The sequence below is a fragment of the Morone saxatilis genome, unplaced genomic scaffold (genome assembly GCF_004916995.1).
Source record: "Morone saxatilis isolate NCDOM2014 unplaced genomic scaffold, NCSU_SB_2.0 Contig20, whole genome shotgun sequence".
NCBI classification, from domain to species: domain Eukaryota; kingdom Metazoa; phylum Chordata; class Actinopteri; family Moronidae; genus Morone; species Morone saxatilis.
Genome location: NW_023339763.1, coordinates 7053237 through 7062047, shown reverse-complemented (window position 1 = coordinate 7062047; position 8811 = coordinate 7053237).

Below are 8811 nucleotides of genomic sequence, written 5' to 3'. Positions count from 1 at the left end.
TAGAGGGCACTGTATTGTTGTGTTTGTGCTCCATGTGTTTTGTCCACTGGAAAGGAGCTCTAGAAGGCACTCTGGGGGGGCGACCCTGTTGACTTGTCCTCAGGAACTGCTGCATCAAAATCTCAATTTCCTGAGTTTGAACCAGATAACTGAAGGATTTTGACAGTGAGAATGGCGATTAAAGTGAGTAATCTACAGAGAAAAGGAAAAAACTGGAGAAATGTATTGGGAACAAAAGAAGAAAAAACAGAAACAAAACAAAAGTTGTTTCTAGGCTCTGATTAGATATTGGAGACTGACCTCAGGCAATCTTCTGCCTGCTCCGTCTGGAAATCCCCTTTATCCTGCAAAAAATACTCTCCTTGTCTGGTCTAGACTCTTTGTGTGTGTGTGTGTTTTGTGTAACGGCTAGCACAGGTGACTCAGCCTTAACATTTGGACAGACTGGAACAACCCTGCTTCTACCCCCTTGTACAACCACCACACACACAACACACAACGCACGGCAACACCTTGGCCTGCTGCACATAACTTTTCACATCATATCATCCGTGCTTTCTGCTACGTTTCATTCGAGAGCTCTGGCAATGGCACCACACACACACACACACACACCTTACCTCACCCCTCGGATCATTCGTCAGCTCGTCACAGGTAGGGGTTACCTCATCAGTGATGTCATTTTCCGACACACCTACCTCCTCTGCCCTCAAACTGCTCTCCTGCATCGCTGAGACATGGATCAATATAGTTTTATACCTGTTGACAGATGTTCAGAGGATTAGAGCTGAAGTGTGTAGTGCTATGTGGAGATATTGCCTGAAGTATCAACTCTTGAGTACTGGTTCTCTGCAGCAGAAGAACTGGAAAAAAACGTCAAGAAACAAGCAGCAGTATCCGATTTAAAGACGTTTGATAGATGTAGTGTATTAGATAACTGGAAAGCCCATTACTCTCAGTAGAAGTAGTCACAGGTTTTAGCCAGTTCCCGACCTTTTTTGTTTTGGCTTGTGACCCATTAAAACAAAGCAATGACGCACAGTGGCACCTCATCAATGGTTGCATGTTGTGACCAGTTCAACAAAAGAGCCTTGCTATTTTTATGTGCGGATAATCTTTTGAGGATTATGAAAAGTAAAATCCACAAATTCACCATAAAGGAGAAAAAAAGATAAAGAAATCAGGAAAATAAATAGTTTTTCTTGCTTTTCTCTCCCGACAATCATCTCGCAGTCTCTCAGATTTATCTTGCGACCCCCAACGTGGGATGCTTTTACTTCGATCAGATTGTTCCAATGTTGAAGAGAACATACATTTGCCAAGCAGGGACAAAGTCTGAGAACAGGTTTAAGACCAAACACTTAACCTGATCCATGATTTCTGTGAGACTATCCAATGGCAAAAGCACCTCTTTTTGGTCAATTCCTTTTCCAATCTCTCGACAAGAAAAGGCTGGAATCCACATGCAGTTTTTTTGTTCACCTTCCTTCAGCCAATCGTGATCAGATGCATGTTAACGTAGCTGTCCATGCAGTTTCAGATTTCATCTGGTATACCCATTTTCAAGCCAGTGTCTTCAGTCCATGTGATTCCACTGTGCCATTTATACCAAGATTGAAGAAATATATATATGTATGTGCTGTAAATCGGTGCAGTTTTATGTCAACCGATATTAAACCTGCATTCATTTATTATTAATTAATTCCTTTTCAAATAGTACCTTCTCCAAAGCCTCTCTCAGTGTTATCACCGTCTAATCACTTCACCTTCACATTTATCGTCAGTGTAGAAAGATATTGCCAGACTTTGTTGGATTCTGACTTGAATTCTCTTAAATTTTTTTGCCTTTGTTCTCATAGCTGGCATGAGCTCTCATCAAGCAGCCAGGCATCATTTGGAGGTCTGTCTTCTGAAAACCAAAATGATGGATGTGGTTGGTGAAAGTTGAAGTCACTGATTCTGAAGATTAAAAGTAGTTTTTATTGGCATTACAGATACATGCCACTGAAACATGTATCTGATGGTTAATCATACAAAAGAGGAACTCCCAGTGCTTTCTGTTCACAAGCTTACACTAGCTTCTGATTTTGCACTGTTTCAGAAGTAGAATGTTTTTTAATAGATACTCTTTTGATTGTTCATTCTCTGTGAACAATTTTTAAATTATAGTTATCCTTTTGCTTCGCATTCACCTTTATACATCTCTTGTCATTTCTGTGCTCTGTCAGTTTCTTTCTCTCACTCACCAGACCTATAATTATACCACTCGTGTATCACTTGGATGTAAAGGTTGAAGATGTGTATAACATTTTTCTTTTTTACTTTAATCTCTTTTGTGGCCTCGTTCTACATGACCGCACCAGTGATGTGTGAGGTACAAGGTTCATCGTTTAACTCCTGTCTGCATTCAGAAGCATCAAATTGTCCTTCCCACTGTTCATGTCATCGTGTTAGATACAGCCAATAGTATGTTGCTGTAAGCGCAGCTCGTTGTAGGTAATAGCTGCTTACTATAATAATCATGCGTTCTTTTTTGAACAGTGAAAGTGACACAACTCTTTATTTAACCTGCTTTGTTGTACATTGAGCTCACAGCTCTCACTCTACTCTGAAATGCACAGTTTACTTCCTGTGTTGTTTCCATCAGAACCCACCATCTGTTTTCACCGCTGCCTAAAAAAAGTTACTAGAGGTTTTTTTAGTAGTATTTCAGCTATCTAACCCACTTACTAGCTTCTTTTTTGACAAATTAAGTGTTTTCTTGTCCCTGATGCTTGGCCATTGTTCTATTAGACACATTTTCTGTCACTGGTCAGCTGCCACTATCAAATAAAGGGCATTAAAAAAGCCACAATATAATAATAATAATAAAGAAAAGTAGCTGAAGTATAGAGCAATCTGTGGCAGATCAGTTTCACCTTTTTGGGGCATCAGAAGCAACATAATCCAGCCCAGTGAAAATAATATTTGCAGAAACTTTGGTAAAATGAAGATTTTCCTAATCCCAGTTCTAAATTTAGCTGCATGCAGTTTCAAAATATGACAGTGGAGGAACAGACTCTGTCACACCGAAGCCCTCCGCTTTACGTCATCACCCCACGATACTGCAAGAGACTTGAAGTACAAGACTTACAGTGACAAAGACTGGGATGCAAGGATGCCAGTTTCTGTGGTAACCATAGAGCCTGTGACTGTTTATACTCCTGTTTTTGTGTTCTCATGCAAAGAAACTAGTTAGATCACAGCAGAGTAAAACCTTGCTCCAACTGGTATTATCTGACAACAGAGCAGGACAGTTCTTATGTTTACCAAACAATGTACTGTTCAACAGGGGGTCCGCGACCCCTAGGGGGTCCTCGGAGGTACTGCAAGTTATTGTTTGATAGTATTTTGAAAGTTTTTATTTTTCAAAAATTCAAAAACTATAACTTAAACTATATAAATGTGTGTAAATTAAAACATGAGTATATGAATTTGTCAATAATTATTATTACGTAGGCTCAGTTTAAAGTGCAACGCAATTTTATACAATTTTAGTCTGGTCTGTCTCTCTATCAGCTAAGGGCTCCCTGTCCTGAAAAACAATTAAGCTTATTTGCTAAGCTAGGTTTAACTTTTTAGTTCAATTAAATTTGGTTTAAAGTAATTGCAGTTGTAGATGTAGAAAAGAAAATATCACTATTACTAATCCAAGACTTTTTATGGCTGACATGGTGTGACCCAGCTGGTCAGTCAAGTCAGACAAATCCTTTCTTTAGTCAACCATAACACCACATTTGACATGTGGTTCAGAAGAAGGCAGTCCAGCACCGTCACATTGCTTTGACTGTATGTCAGATATGACTGTTGGCTCGGACAATGGAGCGTTAAATACAGAAAGTAAAAGCAGAAATGAAACATGTCTGCTTGCTGTCACACTTTTATGTGCAAGATTAAGACTGATCAACACTTACTGTATAGTTTCATATGGTCTCCAGGTATTACTGTACGTGTGCTGCCGAAGGAGTGTGAAGTAACTGGTAGCAAACTGCATGCTTCAGTTACCTGAGCAGAACTTTCATTGCATTTTTTGAGTATTTTTTAAGTATTATTTAAAGAATAAGGCTGTATTATAGATTTTTCTTAAGACCAAAACCAGCAAGGAATTGATCCTTTTAGCAAACATTTCTCTGTAAAGTCTGATAAATCTCATTCCTCTGTGCCACAGAGCTCCATTGTTGTCCAAAAACTATTAAAAACACATCAGTGAACCACACTGTTGCACTGGCTGAGATGTTCCCTCATTACCATGAACTCACAAACTGTAGTTTACTTTGGGTCAAACCCACATATCGTCCTGCTGGTGTAAATACTGGAGCTGGTGTATCGTGTAACCACAGCTGAAAATAGTCCCCAACAAATGCACTTTTTATTCCTGTTTGAGTAGTTTTAAAAACTACAATACCCAGCTGTTTTGCAAAAGCAGTTCTTTTATTTAACTTTATTTTTATGAACCAATTAAATGTACATCTTAAATAGAAGATGAATGCATTGTTGGTTTTGTTTGGTTTCTGGGATTTGTTATAGAATAATGGCAGCTATATCAGTTTCTGATAAAGTTCTACTATTTCTATGAGTTTATTTTTGATATATCAATATTACAATTGAGTTTTATTTCTAAGCTTAACATTGCTTAAGACCATAGCTTTTGCAATTACACGTTAAAGTAACTAGTGAAAGAAGTGTGAAGTTCTGAAATTTGTTGCCTTCGAGTTTTTTCTCTATTCTAGAGCTCGACCGAAACAGGATTTTTGAGACTGATACCGATACCAATTTTAGAGGGGAAAATTCACCAATTACCAATATGGCGGCCAATATAGTGCTTTGTTATTTTTTAGCTGGAATATAAATAGGCCTTTTCTTTTTTTAGACCAATTATGCACCAATATGACTATGCAAAACCAAACCAAACAAATCACTTTGAAGAATATTAAGGCTAAACATGCCTAAACATGTTTATGAATTAATGAATAATTTAACTTATGTGTCGTCAAGTTGACATTGCTGAGAGCTTCTTTTTTCTTAATCTGTGCTGTTTGCCACAGCATTGTATTTTCTTTGTCAACCATTTTATTTGTCTTCAAAGAGAAATAAGTTGATCCACGGAAACAGGAACCAATCACAAAAACAAACCAACAGAAATTAGTGAATTTAGATAACACAAGTTAAAACAACTAAAGAATAAGCTGAATGATGAGTAAAAATGTAATGTCATAAAATATTTAGAATTTATATCGTGAATGGCTACATGTGCTCATGTTAACTCATAATTGATGATGACAGTATGAGTCATTCACCTTGAAAACAACATGAGAAAAAGGGAAACTGAGTATTGGAAAAGAAATGTGATGAATAATAAGACAAAAAATAAAAGTCATATTAGACATGGCTTTCATAATCTGTAGTTTTACACTGTAAAAAAAATACTTTTACTATTACTGTGACTTTCAATGTTCGGTCTTCAGAAAAGTAACTTTTCCTGTACTTGAGTAAAATTTGTCGGCACTCATTATCGTCCTTACTGTAACAAAACACTACAAAGTTTCTTCTGGTCTTGGGCTCTTTTATGTACACCACACACGTTGGTTGTCAAGTCATTTAAAGGCTCAGATGCTGCAGCACTTGCACTCTCAGTGGTTATAACCACTACAGCACATTATCAGTGCTGGAATACTATTTTCAGCTCCTCAACTCTCGTTTCAACATGCACACGTTCTGATACTGAGCTCACGCAGAGGCGATTTGACTCAAATGGTTTCCCTTTTAAGTATTTCCCGAGACGCTGACAGGGAGACCGTGAGATAGTTGCTGTAGCTGTCATTAGACGGCTGCTTTAAAAGGGGCATTCCAAAGAAAACTGCCCCATTACTGCTGCTAATTTTCCCCTTCAGGTTTCCCAACAACAAACAGGGCTGATAGTGTCAAAAAAACGTGACTTACTGAAACCAGCGTCATGTTTCCTTCACATTTGTGATCGCCACAGATTAACGGTCAAAATCCAACTTGTGTACATTCTGTTTAGGATTATAGTTTTGATGTGAGCCATACATACAGTCATTGCAGGGAAAACATGGGTGATTTGGAAAGTTCACCATCTCAATATCAAAGGAAGTATTACATTCAGTTCAGTTATTATCAGTTATAAACAGTTTAGTGGGAAAATCTGCTCCCTGTTATCAGTTCACTTTTATCCTGTACAATATAAACATAGACAGAAAAATCTATACTAGCCTAGGGGCACATTTAGCCTGAGGATAGCCCTCTGGCAAAACAACAAAATGGCCGATGTTGGTGTGTTGAAGCAAGGTAACTGTGAAAAGTCTAGTTTGAATGCAAATGCAAAGATACTTTTAACTTAAGTTACTGGGGTTTTTTATCCTCAACACAGGACTATACCAATCATATATGGCCACCAGCTTCAAGTATTTCACCTTAGTTTCTGTGAAATCATTACTGTTCGTCAGTTTGGCATGGCAGATGGCTAAAACTACTACACTACCCATGAGCCTCAGCCCCTGTTACTATGGAAAAGAAGCCAGTCAGAGGTGTGAGTCAGAGCATTAGAGAACTCAAAACTCTTTCTCGTTTAACTTCAGAACAAAATATAGCACCATAGTTGCAGATTTTTGTCCATATTTACCCATAATTCAAAATATTATTGATTTGCCAAACAGAATAATCTTAAGCATCTGCCCGCTGTTAGTGGCACATGTGAAATCATTTTAAGCGTATTCATTGGATGTTTTTTGCTGAAATGCACCTTGTGAGTCATAGTTAACTCATACTTTAAACACAGGCTTGTACCTTTTTGACTTTGTATTAAAATAGTGTGACTCTTTTGATGATTTAACCATGTCCATGCAAGTCATAGAAGTGCTCTAACTTTGAGTCACATTATTTTGTCCATAGGAAAAATAACTTCACACTTATTTGATTGAGCGACGCTATGTATTGCCAAATGATGTAGCACAAAAGATGAGCCAGGTGTAAAACTTTCCAATCAAAAGCCCCTTAATTTGTTTTTGTGTTTGTGGGCTTCAGCGCCCCTTATGCACCACTGCAGAGCTCTCATGGAAATAAAGAGTTTTGTCTGTGTTTTGTCATGCAGTGCTGTTGTGAGTCCGCCTGAGGGTAAACCTTGTGTTTGCAATAAGTGGAATTTACCGTGATAAAGACCTCTATGTTGAACCTTGTTTATATCTGTGTTTGACATGAGCTGCTGAGAACCCTCCTCCATGATGTAACCATGACACATGCAGACCTGTGATGGGAAGAAGTGGCAACAGGGATCAGAGAGCCAAAAGTCCTGACTGCCTTCTTTAAAATCCCTTATCATATATCTATAGAGTAATTTACTGTATGCAGAGCTTATAGGTACAGGCCCTTATGTTTGCCTGATAAATATATTTGTTGTGACGTATAACTGACTGTTTAAATACCAGTTCGCCATTTAAGTAACATATAATATCCGGTCCGCAAACCATTACTGTCTTGTTGTAAACAAATTTGATTAATGCTCTACAGATTAAATTTTTGAATATTCATTGCTTTGCTCAAGTAGCCTGCTACGTCACTCTGTATTTAATTTAGCTATTGAATTTAATCTTCAACTTGTGGTTTTTCAGAGGGCTGAAGAGCTATGTCAGGTTTATTTTGAAAAAATAGTTTTGTTGACACCATAGCATAGCATTTCTCCATCATCATGTTTCCTGGTATTTGTCATCTGGTAGAGAAATAAAATGGATATGGATAAATTCTGGGAATGGATGAAGGTGAAGATGAGCGAGGAGAGGGAATGGAAGAGTTGTAATAAAGGAGTGAGAACAGGAGAAGAAAGGCAAAAGGTAAAAGAGAGTGAGAACAAGGACAAAAAATGAGGAGTAAGAGGGTCTGGACAGTGGCAGGGTGGAAGGGTGGAGGGCTGTAAGAACGGGTGAGGGAGAAGGGAGGAAGGGCGTGGTGGAACAGACGGAGGGAGGGGAGGAAGGATCGGAGTGGTGAGACAGGTCGACTGACTCAGTCACATTCCTGTCGTCCAGATTTATAGTGGCTCGGGGTCCTGAAACAGGCCCGGAGCCGCGGCCAAATTACAGTCATCTAGAGCATTCCTCTGCTGCAAACACAGGTTAGCAGCCGGGCCGCGCTAAGTGCTAGGTGCTGCCTGTTGACAAATGACTTCCTTTGAAGGGCACAAAGAGGGAGACAGAGAGAGACTGGATATTTACTGTGTGAGGGCAGAGAGTCGAGCTGTCTGTGTTTCTTTTGTTGGAAAACATTTTTGCTAAAAGTAGAGATGAAGTACGTGAGATGGTTTGTTTGCGTGCATGTTTGGGTGTGTGTCTACCCGTGTCTGTGTGTGTTTTTAAAATGTGGGAACTTTTACCACAGCCAGTAACTGGTGTAGAATAAACCAGTCAACCCAACTGGCGACATCAGCTCCCAGTGGAGGGTCCCGCACACACACACATACACACACAGCGTCATCTCAGATATGCACTGTGATGGTATGGGAACAGGAGTGTGTGACCTATGTTAAGGGCGTCTTTTGTGTTTAATACCAGGTTCCCAGACTTCTAATAGCCGGGGCCAGGGGCCACTGACCTCACCTAACAAGCACGTGTGTGTTTGTTTGTTTGTGTGTGTGTCTTTAAAAAACAAAAAGACAGAGAAATTGCAACATTTATTAAGTGTGTGTGTACTTATTTAGTATTTAGTGACAAAATTAAAGAGAGAATAGAATGATTACATGATGTTAAAGTGTGTGTGTGTGTG